We start from the raw sequence: 13,534 nt of genomic DNA, 5'->3' as shown, positions 1-13,534 counted from the left end.
TGCCTTTGTGAAGGACTGAAGTTCTTACAGCAGAAAGAGATTTTTTGCTTGCGGTTCCAACTGAAAACAACCCTCCTCCCCCACTCAGCAATTTAATCTCCTTTTTGCATTTGGGCTGGACTATGGCACTCGCTGTGTGTAATGCCATTAAAACCTCTCCAGGCCACAGAAGCTCTGAACATTACTGTTTAATCATGTGCCTTCCAGCATATGAGTTGATTTCCTTTTATAATTATCAGAGGGTACATGAGAAATTCTCAAATTGAGTTTGAGAAAAACCTGTTTGTCATGCTGCAAATCCTCTATCCTGAGCTGAGCTGAGCTGAGCAGTTAGTTTTGGGAAAACTGTAGGGAAATAAATATGTTATTTATTGGCTCTGAAGCTTTTAACATTGACATTATCCCTCTTGTACCATGAGGGAGTTTGACTAATGGCTTAGCCAAGCCTATAATGGCTAGAAATCAGAGAGGGAAAAAAGTAAAGGCAAAATTTTCTCCAATCCCCACTCCACCCCCTATCTGCAGGCCAAGATGCACTATTTATCCAATTATCCTCTTAGGAGAAAGATGAGAGCAGATGAAAATACAACCTCAGGCGAGAGCTAGCCCAGCTTTCCTTCTTAACAATCTAGTTCATAATTGGTCAAAATGATTTCCCAAAAGGTTCTTGCAAATTAGCATTCAATTTAAACAAGCAATTTACAATATGCTATTGAGCCAGGTCATAAGATTTTAAGACAGCACAATTTCATCCAGTAAGATTTTTTAGGTTTCTATGCAGCTAGGTTTGTCCGTCTTCAGGCATCTTCCAAATTATCATTCTACGACTCTTTCCCAGAGATTTGGCATTCTGCAGACAGCCCTGGAGGTCTAGTTCTTGCTCTACCTCTGTCTCAACCCCTCGGTTTCTCTCACGGCCAAATGCAAGTAATACTGCCAGGTTGTCTAACATCATTGCAGTGACTCATAACTCGCAATTCTTATTTTAAAGCACTTCCCAATTATACAAATTATAGCTTATTTTAGAAAAGAAATAAGCTGGTATATGTAAAATATTGGATACAGTGGCAAAATACATGCTATCCCACCTGCTTTGTCTAAAACTGTCTCAAATCAAGAAATGAGCATCTATTTCCTTAACCTTAAATACACCAAAGACCTAACTATTTTTCTATCTAGCTATCAAGAAATACCTATCTCTTAACACTTGGGGGAAAATGCATGTATTATATCACATACCTACATGCTCAGGGAACAAGAGGGAAGTTAGAAACCGGGAAAGCAAATCCTCTTCCTCTCTCCTCTTCCTCTCTCCCCACCATGGCCACCCTGGGTGATTGGTCATAGCTGAAATATATGAAATGTATGTCAGGCTACTTCTGCCAAGTCTCTGGGCTCAAGTAAAGAAGAGGATGATGATGCATAGCATCTTACAGTTTCCAAAAGGCTTTCACGTAGATTGTTTCATTTAGAGAGAAACTTTGCACAGATGTTTTGTGGATATGCAATCATTAAAACCTCTAATTCTGATTAAACTAGCTTAATATTTCAGGTTCTGTTTCACTCACTTATTTTATCCTGCCTTCTGGTTCACAAAGAGACCTTATTATGCTGATGTAAAGTGCAGGTCTTTATCCAATTACTAAATCTTTTCCTCAAATGAAATCACAGAAAGTTTGAATTAGAAAAAACTTTGGAGAAATTTTATTCAAGTCCTTTTATTTTGCAGATGAAACACTCAGGTTCAGAGAGACTTTGTGAATTTCCCAGGGTCAGGCTTGCTTTTCTGCTCTGAAATCTGGAAGGTTTGCTGATATAAAGGGTTTGATCTTTCATATTAGTATTATTATTCCTGTATTTTAGAAAAGACTTTTCAGAAGGAGATTCATTGGATATTTAAAATGAGTGCCCCCTTTTTTCCTCTTGTCCAATATTACCAGATATCTTTTATTCCTTTAATTAAATCGAAGGTCTTTAGATTCTTAATCGAGTGTTGTTTTTACTCTCTTCCCTTTGGGTCCTTATAAGAACTTTGTGAAAGAGGCAAGGCAGGTATTAGTGCCATTTTACAGTTAAGAAATCTAATATTCAAAGAAGACACATGACCAATACAGGGTCATGTAGTTAGTCAGTGGAATCATTATGTTAGAAACTGTGCTGATATTTGTGGGGATTTTTTGGTTTGTTTTTTCTACATATCACTGTTAGTCCTAGACTTGAGGCTCATCAGATTTTCTCAAGACAGATTTTTGCCTTTTTCCTAAATACCCTGAGAGAAGAACATGGTAATCAATATATACCACTGATCAATGTATGTCAATGTATTTTATTTGCAAAAATACTGACTGTAACATTATGAGTTTCTCTTCAATATGATATTCCTTATTTTTAATATTTCTAAAACAAGATTGGGTGAAAGATTTTTACATAATATAAATATACTAAATTTTAAATAGATTTACATTTAAATTAGATATAGAGTCATAGGTTTGGAAAAGATCTTAACTGGAAAGTGGATACCTGACATTCATTGTATGTCTACCATATGCCATTAATTATTTTTTTCAGGGTAAATACCCACAGCAAACCTGAAAGTTTCCTAGTATTATTCCCCTTTTTATAGATACAGAAGCTGAGGCTCAGAAAAATGAAGTAACTTGCCCAGACTCAATTCTACATAATTCCAAAGTTGATGTTTTTTCTGCAATATTTCTCATCTTTCCAAAAAAGCACACTGAACTATACAGAAACACATCTCAATACATATATATCACTAATCATTTAGTCAATTCTAAGGGGGGGAAAACAATTTTATTTTGACTGAATAGAACTGTAAAAATGTCTCTCTTTACTTACATTCCTAGTCATCTACTGCCAAAAAACACAAAATATTCTAGAATAAATGGCTACAATTACATAGTGGCCTCTCTCAGACTAATAAGATTAATCTGTCTCATATTTTATTGAGTTATAGAAAACATCCTTTCCCTAATGGTTAATTTATCTAATTAACTTATATTTATGAAATAATAATGAGTATTTCTCTCATAATAGATGAGCTAAGTCGATTGTAATTGAGATAACAATGATATCACGAACTATTATTCATACATTTGGAGTTTTACCAAGTCGATTGTCTTTCACTTTTAAATGTGCAAGTCTTTTAAAGAACTCTAAATTGCATTGTGTTTTAAGTTTATTGTCACTTAAATCATGATATAACAATGTCGTGTGCAAAAAAATCATTGAAGATTATCACAAATAGCTGAAAACCTAGATTCTCGGACACAATCATATTTGTTATGAAATCTTGGAATTTCAGAAAGTGATAGTCAATATCTGTTTTCATGAAGACCTGTGTAATGGGAATTATTTTCACTTCAGAATGTTTATAAACATTTAAAGATGTAAAATATAGCATATGTGCAGAAAAATACATTACAATGTACATCATGATGCACAGTTACTAAGTGAGCATTCGTGGAATGATCAAAGCTTGGAAATAAACCATCACAAGTACCTTTGAAGTCTCACTCCACATATCCATTGCCCATTAGTTTGAGAATTTCTTCTTTCATTAAACATTATATTAGTTAATTTCATCTCCATTATTGTGTATTGCTCTAATTTGTTGACCTTTTTTTTTACTTTATAATATTCATTTGTTTGGCATTTTACCACAAGTGTATTTATTCATTCTACTGTTGATGGATATTTGTGTTATTTTCAGTTTGTTTACATTAAAGCTGATGCTTATACATATTTTCTGGTGCACATATAATGTTATTCCTCTATGCTATACACTCCGGATTGGAATTTCTGAGTTATGAAGCATGGATATGTTTACATTTAATAGATCATGTTGCTAACATCTCAAAATAGTTGTATCAATTCCTGTACCTACCTACCAACAATGAAGGGGAATTTCTGTTATTCCATATCTTTGTTAATACTTGATATTTTCAGAGTTTAAAAATATTTTTCCAATCTGGAGGATATATGTAGTCGTTGGTATCTTAGTTTAGTTTAAACTTCATTGTTTCCAGAAAGTTAATGAAGTTTATTATTTTATCATGTGTTCATTGGTCATAGGATTTTCTGTTTTGTGGTCTGCCTACTCACAATTTTTCCTCCATAATCCTATTTCATTTTGTTTTTGTTATTGATTTGCAAAAGTTCTCTGTTCAGGGTTTAAGTCCCTTATTAGTTATATATGTGGAAAGTGTTATCTCCCATCCTGTGGTTTTTCTTTTCATTGTCTTTCTGATGTCTTTTGAAAAATATAAGTTCTTAATTTTAATGTAGCTGAACTCTTTTAATAAGCCCAGCATAGCCTAAGGACCAAAACTGACAAGAATATTACAAGAAACAAAATTATAAACCAATCTCTTTCAAGAACATTGATGCAAAATTTCTTTTATTTTTTAAATTTTTTAAATTTTATTTTAGGGAGAGAGAGAGAGAGAGAGAGAAGCAGAAAATCCCAAGTAGGCTCCATGCTCAGCATGGAGCTCAACACGGAGCTCGATCCCACAACCCTGGGGCCATGAGTGAACCAAAATCAAAAGTCAGCCGCTCAACCAACTGAGCTACCCTGGCATCCCAATAGTTGCAAAAATTCTAAACAAAATCCTAATAAGTAAAAGTCTGTGCTAGGGGCTTTGACTGGATCTACTGCAAAGGGGCACAAATGAACTTTTTGGGGACCATGAAAATGTTCTGCATTTTGTTTGTGTTGGTTGTTAAATGTCTTCTACATGCATTTGTCAAACACAGATTTGTACAGTTAGATTTGGTGAATTTTTATTTACCTCATTAAAGTGGATTAAAGATAATTTCAAAAAAATTGTGAAAGCACATATTCTCTCTATACATTAGAAAATAGCATAATTAAGCAACATTTTAAGGCTGCATTGGGAGCCGTTGGTAGAGGAATACCAGAACTGGCAAATTTCTGGATCTCCAACTTGGTGCTATTTTCATTCTACCACATTTCTTTCACTTATTAAAAATTCATTAAAATCATTGTTGATTATTTCAGCTAAGCAATACACACAGAAAATTAACTGGAGAATATAATAATTCTGCACATTTGCTACTTAATTATATTGGCCAAGATGAAGATCATTACCTGTTTTAAATGGCCCACATACTATTTCACTGGTAAGAGAGATGAGGAAATCATCCTAGATTTCACACTGTTTGAATTCAGCACCAAAGAATGGGTGCTGGACTTAGTGCTACTACTTGTTTTGACAGTGTGGAAGCTAGTCTTAGTAGAGGTAAGTGTTTGTACAAATCCCATGGAAAGATTTTTGGTAACTCAGCCCTTGTTGCTACACCTCCATCTGTTTTTGTTTTTAATTGGAGTTCATACTCATTGTCAGTAAAAATTTTTATAAGAAAGGAAGAAAGAAAGAAAGAAAGAAAGAAAGAAAGGAAGGAGGGAAGGAATGAAGGAGAGAAAGGAAGGAAATGAAGGAAGGAAGGAAGGAAGGAAGGAAGGAAGCAAAGAAAGAAAGAAAGAAGAAAGAAAGCAAGAAAAAAACAAAGAAACAAAGAAAGAAACAAAGAAAGAGAAAGCAAAAGAAAAAGAAAGGGTAAGAATCTAACACACCTAGCACTGCATTAAGATTTCAGTGTGCCAGAGGGGCGCCTGGGTGGCTCAGTCGGTTGATACTCTGACTTCGGCTCAGGTCATGATCTCATGGCTTGTGAGTTCGAGCCCCGCATCATCCGGCTCTGTGCTGACAGCTCAGAGCCTGGAACCTGCTTCAGATTCTGTCTCCTTCTCTCTCTGTCCCTCCCCTGCTAGTGCTCTGTCTCTCTTGCTCTCAAAAATAAACAAACAAAAAAACTAAAACATAAAAAAAGACTTCAGTGTGCCAGGAATTGTGTCTCTACAAGTTTGAGTAAATTATCAAAAGATGACACTTCTGTACATCTGGTAATGCAGAATATGCCATCAATTTCCAGCCAGTGCTACGAATTGAGATTCAAGTCTTCTTTTTTTTTTTTTAATTTTTTTTTCAACGTTTTTATTTATTTTTGGGACAAAGAGAGACAGAGCATGAACGGGGGAGGGGCAGAGAGAGAGGGAGACACAGAATCGGAAACAGGCTCCAGGCTCTGAGCCATCCGCCCAGAGCCTGACGCGGGGCTCGAACTCACAGACCGCGAGATCGTGACCTGGCTGAAGTCGGACGCTTAACCGACTGCGCCACCCAGGCGCCCCTGAGATTCAAGTCTTCTTAAATAAGCTTGTTATTGGCAGGATGCAATTGTATAACTTAGAATTTGCTCTTCTGCAGCAGAAATGATATATTAATTGAACATGCAAGTTTACGCTCAAAACCAAGCATTTTACTCAATGTTTTAATTTCTTTCAATCCAGCCTCAACTATATTCAAGATGCTGTAAGCAACATGAAGATGAATAAACCTTTTTTTTTTTTTTTTTGGCCCTGTTGGAGATCAAGCTATATATAAATGCTAAATTAAAAAAAAAAAAAAAACACTTGGGGCGCCTGGGTGGCGCAGTTGGTTAAGCGTCCAACTTCAGCCAGGTCACGGTCTCACGGTCCGGGAGTTCCAGCCCCGCGTCAGGCTCTGGGCTGATGGCTCAGAGCCTGGAGCCTGTTTCCGATTCTGTGTCTCCCGCTCTCTCTGCCCCTCCCCCGTTCATGCTCTGTCTCTCTCTGTCCCAAAAATAAATAATCGTTGAAAAAAAAAAAACCACTATAATTATAGTGGCACAAATAAAGTGCTGTAAAGTCATTAAAAGATGTTGATATTCCACATCTTTGTTATTATGAATAATGTTGCAATAAACATAGGGTTGCATATACCTTTTAAAATTAGTGTTTTCATTTGGAGGTGGGGGCAGTAAATACCTAGTGGTGCAATTGCTGGGTCGTAGGGTAGTTCTATTTTTAATTTTTTGAGGAACCTCCATACTGCTTTCTACAGTAGTTGCTCCAATTTATATTCCACCAATAGTCCATGAGGGTTCCTTTTCCTCCACATCCTTGTCAACACTTGCTGTTTCTTGTCTCTTTGATACTAACCATTCTGACTAGTGTGAGGTAACATCTCGTTGTGGTTTTGATTTGCATTTCCCTGATGAGTAGTGACATTGAGCATCTTTTCATATGTCTGTTGGCCATCTGTAATGTGTCCTTTGGAAAAATATCTACTCAGGTTCTCTGTCCATTTTTCATTGGATTATTTGTTTTTTGGGTGTTGAAATAAGTTCTTTAGATACTTTGACTATTAATCCCTTACTTGATATGTCAACCAATAGATGAAGAAAATGTGATATATATGAATATATATGTATAAATGTATGTACATATATATATACATATATATGGTGATTACATATACACACATACATACACACAATGAAATACCACTGAGCCATAAAAAAGAATGACTCCTTGTCATTTGCAAAAACATGGATGGAAGTAGAGGGTATTATGTTAAATGGTATAAGTCAGATGCAGACAGAGAAAGACAAGTACCATATGATTTCACTTATCTGTGAAACCTAAAGAACAAAATAAACAAACAAAACAAAAACAGAAACAGATTTAATCAACACAGAGAACAAACTGGTGCCTTCCAGAAGGAAGGAGAGGAGAGTGATAGGCAAAACAGGTGAAGGGGATTAAGAGGCATGAATTTGGTTACAAAATAAGTCAGGGGGAAAAAGTACAACACAGGGAATTCAGTCACTAAGAGCGCAATAATATCGTATGGTGACAGATGGTGACCACATTTATTGCGGTGAGCCCTGAGTAATGTAGAGAGCTGTTGAACCGCTATGTGAAACCAATAGATCACTGCGTGTCAACTATACTTCAATAATAAAAGTAACTTAAAAATTTTAAAGATGTTAATTCTTGCTGGTAGGATCAATGAAATATAAAATCCCCCGATTTTCTTTTTCTTGAAGTTAAGTTGTGCATACACTATCAGAATATCTTTGTTGTTAGAAGCCTCCCATTTCTCCTCTTGATTGAGGTAGATAAATGTTCAGCAGCTACCTCAGTGCCTGGCACAACATAAGTGTTTCAAAAATGTCCATCTCCTCTTCTCTGGCCAGTATGCCCAAAGGTGGTTCTGGCTATACTAAGGAGAATGTCAGCCTCCTGAAGAGTTGCATGAAGGAATCAAAACTCTGTTCTTGAAACCAATTTAAGACCATTCTTCTTTACTTGGAGCATCCCTTCTGCCTCTTCATGCCTCTCCCCCCATCTCCCACATATACTTATATATAGTAAGAATCCCCATTTCCCAGCTAGGAACTAACTAATATTCATTAAAAACTATGAGTACCAATGCCACTTATAAATGTTTTGTATACACTATCTCCAGATGAAAAATTAAGTTGTCTCAAAGACACACACAAGAATATACTTTCATTAGAGAGGAGCAGCGTGGCATAGAATAAAGGTCAAGAATTTATGTCCTGGAATCAGACTGCCTGGATTCAAATCTTAGCTCTAATACATTCTATGTGTATGTGCTGGTGAACAAGTTAACTTACTTTTTCTGTGCCTCATTTTTCTTGTTTATAAAATGGGGATGATAATAGCACTGTTGAGGGCTGTGGCAAATCGTATTTTCCAAAGATTGCTGGAATAGCATCTCCCATCTCACATGTTCTTACAGTGTGATTTTGCCACTTCCTGTCTAAGACTTGGAATCTGTATCTCTTCTCCTTGTCCTTGGGAAGAACTCTTTAATTGCCTCAGGTATGACACAAGCGGAGCTATGTGACTTCCAAGAATGGGTCATAAATAGCTATACAGTTTCTGCCTGGCTTTCCCGTGGGATGCTCACTCTTAGATCCCTGTCACATAGGAAGCCTTGACATGTAGGTAATCTAGAAGACGGCCTTAAATGAGCCACTATTCAGTGCCAGATATGAAAGTGAGGAAACCTTTGAGATGTCTTTAGCTCAGGCACTGTCTGGCTGCAACAGCATGAGAGATCTTGAGTAAGAACCACAGAGTAATCCCAGCCAATGTCCAAAACCATAAAAGATAATAAAATGATTGTTGCTCTTCTAGGCTGCTACATTTTGGCATGATTTATTGTGAAACAAGTTTTAGCTGCAACAGCTGGTGGTGGCCTCTTCCTGTACCCTGGACTTCCTCACAGCATGGTAGCCAAATTTCAAGAGCACATATCCCAAGAGTGCCAGGTGAAATCTGTGTCACATTTTATGACCTCCTTTTGGAAGCTGCATCATGTCTCTTCCACTGTAGTCACAGACTCATTCATGTTCAAGGGAAAGAAATACAGATCCCACTTCTCAATGGGATGGCTATAAGTGTTACATTGTAAGAGCATATGGAATGAGATACTGTAACCGTCTTGGAAAACACAGTCTCCATGAGAAAGATACATAAATTAATCTGGAGTACTTTTTAGAATAATGCCTGGCACAATTTAATGAACATTGTTTACTATTGTTATTATTCCAAAAGTGTAATCTAGGATTAAAGGTATGAAAGGAAAAGCAACTTGAGTATAGGTAAGTCAACCAATGATTAAAACAGGAATAAATGTGAACTGTCCCAGACATCCCAGGATGTAGTCTCTCCATATTTGGCTCTCTCCCATGTCCTCGTCCCCTTTCCGCCTCTGTGGAAATAACATTATTATGAAGTTCATGAGCAGCCATTTAGAATTTTCCTCTATATTTACATCTGTAACATTATACAGTTTTGTTTTTCATTGGATTTTTCCCAAAACAGCACATTGCAATGTACTAATTTGCAATCTTCTTTTTTTCTTGTTTTGATCGTTTGTCTTTATTGTTTACCTAGTCACAACTTAAGACTTTTGTCATGCTAGTATATAAAAATCTGCTTAATTCCATAGTTCCACTGCTCACTGTAATGGCCATTCATCTTTTTCCAATTTTCCATTTTATAAACAAAGCTAGGGTTTTCACATTTTCAATTTTAACAGTCTCCCAAGTTGTCCACCAAAAGGGCTATGCCAACTCACATTCCCATCTGCAATGCAAAAAGCATGTATTGATTTACACTCTAGTTGACAGTTGATATTATTAAACTTTAACATTTTGCCTGTCTATAAAGATCAAAAACTGATAAATCATTTTATCTTAATGCATTTTTCTTTTAGCAAAGTAGAACATATTTTTATGTTTATTGGTCTCTTATTATCTGTTTATATTTCTCACCTATTTTTCTGCTGAGTTGTTTTGTTTTTGGTTTATTAATTTTGAAGGGTATATATGTTATGTAAGTTATATAACATATTCACATTTTCCCGGATATTAATTGATTATGTTATACAGGCTGTAAATATTAGCTTCCAAAGTAATAATCATTCTTTACTTTTAGTTTGAATTTAAGCTTGTCAACCTTTTCCTTTAGCTTTCGTTTTTTGTGTTTTGCTACCCAAGCCCTTCCTCTCCCCACCACCATAAACACATTTGACCATATTCATTACTAATACCTTAATATTTTTATTTAGGTTTATAGACCAGACAAAATTTATTTCATTTAATGATTTGAAGCAGGACTCTTCTTCTCTACATTTTCATTTTCCCAAAACATTGATTGAGCTCATCAGTTCCCACTGGTTTTAAATGCTGGCCTATATCACATGTTAAATTACCACCCATGCTTGAGTGAAGTTCTGGATTTTCCACATTTCCACAGTGGAAAGTTCAGAACTTCACTCAGCTATATATGATTAATCCATGTTGTCTTGTACTATTCCCGCTCTGTCACTATTTTAATTTTAGTTCTATACTCTGTTTTGGTGTTAAGATGAATGCATCATTCAGTTGCTTTTTGCCTTTTCAAGATTTTCCTGGTTATTCTTAAGCCTTTGTTCCTCCATATGAATTTTAAAATCACTTCTTGAAATCACATACATTGTACGTAGTGATGAATCACTGAATTCTACTCCTTAAACCAATATTGCACTGTATGTTAAGTAACTAGGATTTAAATAAAAATTTGAAAAAATAAATAAATAAAACCATTTTATCAAGTTCCATGAAATATCTTGTGGAGATTTTGATTGAGATGTCACTTAGTTTATAGGCTACTTTGGATTATTAAGATATTTACAATATTGAGCATTCCTACATATAAATATGGTTTATTTTCCACTTAGTAAGTTTTTGTTTTAGATACTGCAGTAAAGTTTTATAGGTTATGTCATAACTTGTTACTTGGTTATACATTTATACTTTGATAAAGGCATTACTGCTTTTTTTAATGGAATCTTTTAAAAAATACTTACCTAATATTTTTTTGTTTGTTTGATGGAAAACTATTAATCTCTGTGCTTATTTTCAGAAGCATTTTCAGAAAATGCTTATTTTCTGTCTGATTAGCTTCCTGAGCTTTTGCATTAGTCCATGTGGTTCTAGGTAAATGACTTTATTTGTTCCTTTTCAATCTACATGCTTATATACTTATTTTTTGGTTCCAATTTATATGCAATTTATCTATGGCCTTGGGTGTTTCCATCTATACAGGACTGAATTGATATTTTATTTTTCTCTATTCATCTAAATTTTCTACAATAAATGCTTATGTTTATGGTCAGAAAAAATCCATAAGTATTGTTTTTAAGGAAGTACTCTTTGATAATTTTTCATTTTTCTTAAATATCCCAGCTTTTAAAAGTGTATGTTGGACAGGATAATAATTTAATTAAATTTTTAAGTTTATTTATTTATTTTGAAAGAGAGAGCAAGTGCAAGTGGTGGAGGGGCAGAGAGAGGGGGAGAGAGAGAATCCCATGCAGGCTCCACGCTGTCAGCACAGATGCCTGACAAGGGACTCAATCTCATGAACTGTGAGATCATGACCTGAGCTGAGATCAAGAGTTGAACGCTTAACTGATTGAGCCACCCAGGCACCCCTTTAATTAAAAAAATTTAATTCACTGCTTTCTAGTACCTTATTCAAATATTCATTATCATATTTTATTTCTTCTGTTAATTCTGATATAAAAATATTAAACCTTAATAGTTGTTCTAACTGTCTATTTAAAGCTACTTTGTAAAAAAAAAAAGTGTTAACTTATTTTTGTTTTTTGAATACAAAAATGGAGCTTATAGCCCATCTGGATTCTGAGGATGGTCATAATACTTCTCCTTCCTGAGATTTAACTAGTCAAGCTAGCTTTTCTTGAACCATATCAGCAGCATTGAGGAAACATTATATTTGCATGGAGTTTGGTCTTATTTATTTGCCTTTGCTCTACCTAATTGCTCCCTTGTGTGTTTCATTTCAACCATTAAGTTCAGTGATTTACTTTAGCAAATTGTTTATGGAGAGTTATCAATGTCTTTCCCCAAATGTCCATTACTCTGGTTTATTTCTTGTCATCATGTATACCTGTGTGTGTATGTGTGTCTGTCTGTCTGTCTATATAAGATATACATAAATGTATGTAAACACATAGATTTAACTTATACCCACACATACATTACAGTGTACCAGTGTTTTCCAAATGGGCTTTCATGACTTCTCAGAGAACATCTGGGATCGCTTTCCTGTAACAGTGCTTCCAAATATGTTGTGATACATTTTTTAAGTGGAGAGCCAATATTTCACCTTTAATTAAAAAGAATATCCTCACAATGTTACAATAATCTAACAATGCCTTTGGGTATTTCAGTAGGCCCAAACTCTTACTGATAATCCATGCTTCCTTCATTATTGGTGATATGATGTTCTGTAACATGAGGTCATTTGATAGTTGTTTCTCTGAGAATGGGGTCCATGGATACATTTTACTTGTAGTGAGTATCATATCTGTTGTCTGATTTTTGGCATTAGTAAAGGAAAAGGGAGTATAATGTGACTGGTCCATTAGCCTGTCAGAATTCTGTCCTGCCTGTGTCATCCTTAGTTTATATATTCATATAGTGGTGAGCTATTTGCTATACCTACAGAAGTAAGATCTATAAAGTCCAGTCCCAAAAGAATAATGATTCCCTACTGGTAATTATGACTGTGGTATTGAGAGCTGCTTTTAGATAGAAGTGGCACTTTGGCTTATGGAGACTAGGCACAGTTAGATGATATGTCTCCAGATAGTAACCTTGAAAACCAAAATCTGTGTGAAACCTCTACTAAACAGACTATTCAATAAATGTTAGTAGCAATTGAGGACTATTGCCATTTTCTTGCCCTGAGTAAGTTATTTAACTTTATATATTTTCCCAGTAAGCTTATTTCAAATATTTGAGATCATTTCAAGTTACTTTCTATCATTTCTTATATTATTTAGCTAATTTTAGACTCCTAATGATCATCCTTGAGAGCACAATCCTATAGTTTTTTTTCAAAGGTAAATTCTCTAATAATAACAAAGCATTCAGACTTGAATTGGTTTTTCCTCAATCTCTTTCAGCATGAAGCGATTAATAAACTTATCTTAATGGAGTGGATTGGATGTCATGATTATTGATGCAAACCTTCAATCTGGGTTGTTCCGGGTTGAATAGAAGATTACACACACAATTT

The sequence above is a fragment of the Felis catus genome, chromosome B4, assembly GCF_018350175.1.
Source record: "Felis catus isolate Fca126 chromosome B4, F.catus_Fca126_mat1.0, whole genome shotgun sequence".
In the NCBI taxonomy this organism is placed as follows: domain Eukaryota; kingdom Metazoa; phylum Chordata; class Mammalia; order Carnivora; family Felidae; genus Felis; species Felis catus.
Note: the sequence above shows the minus strand (reverse complement) of the source record.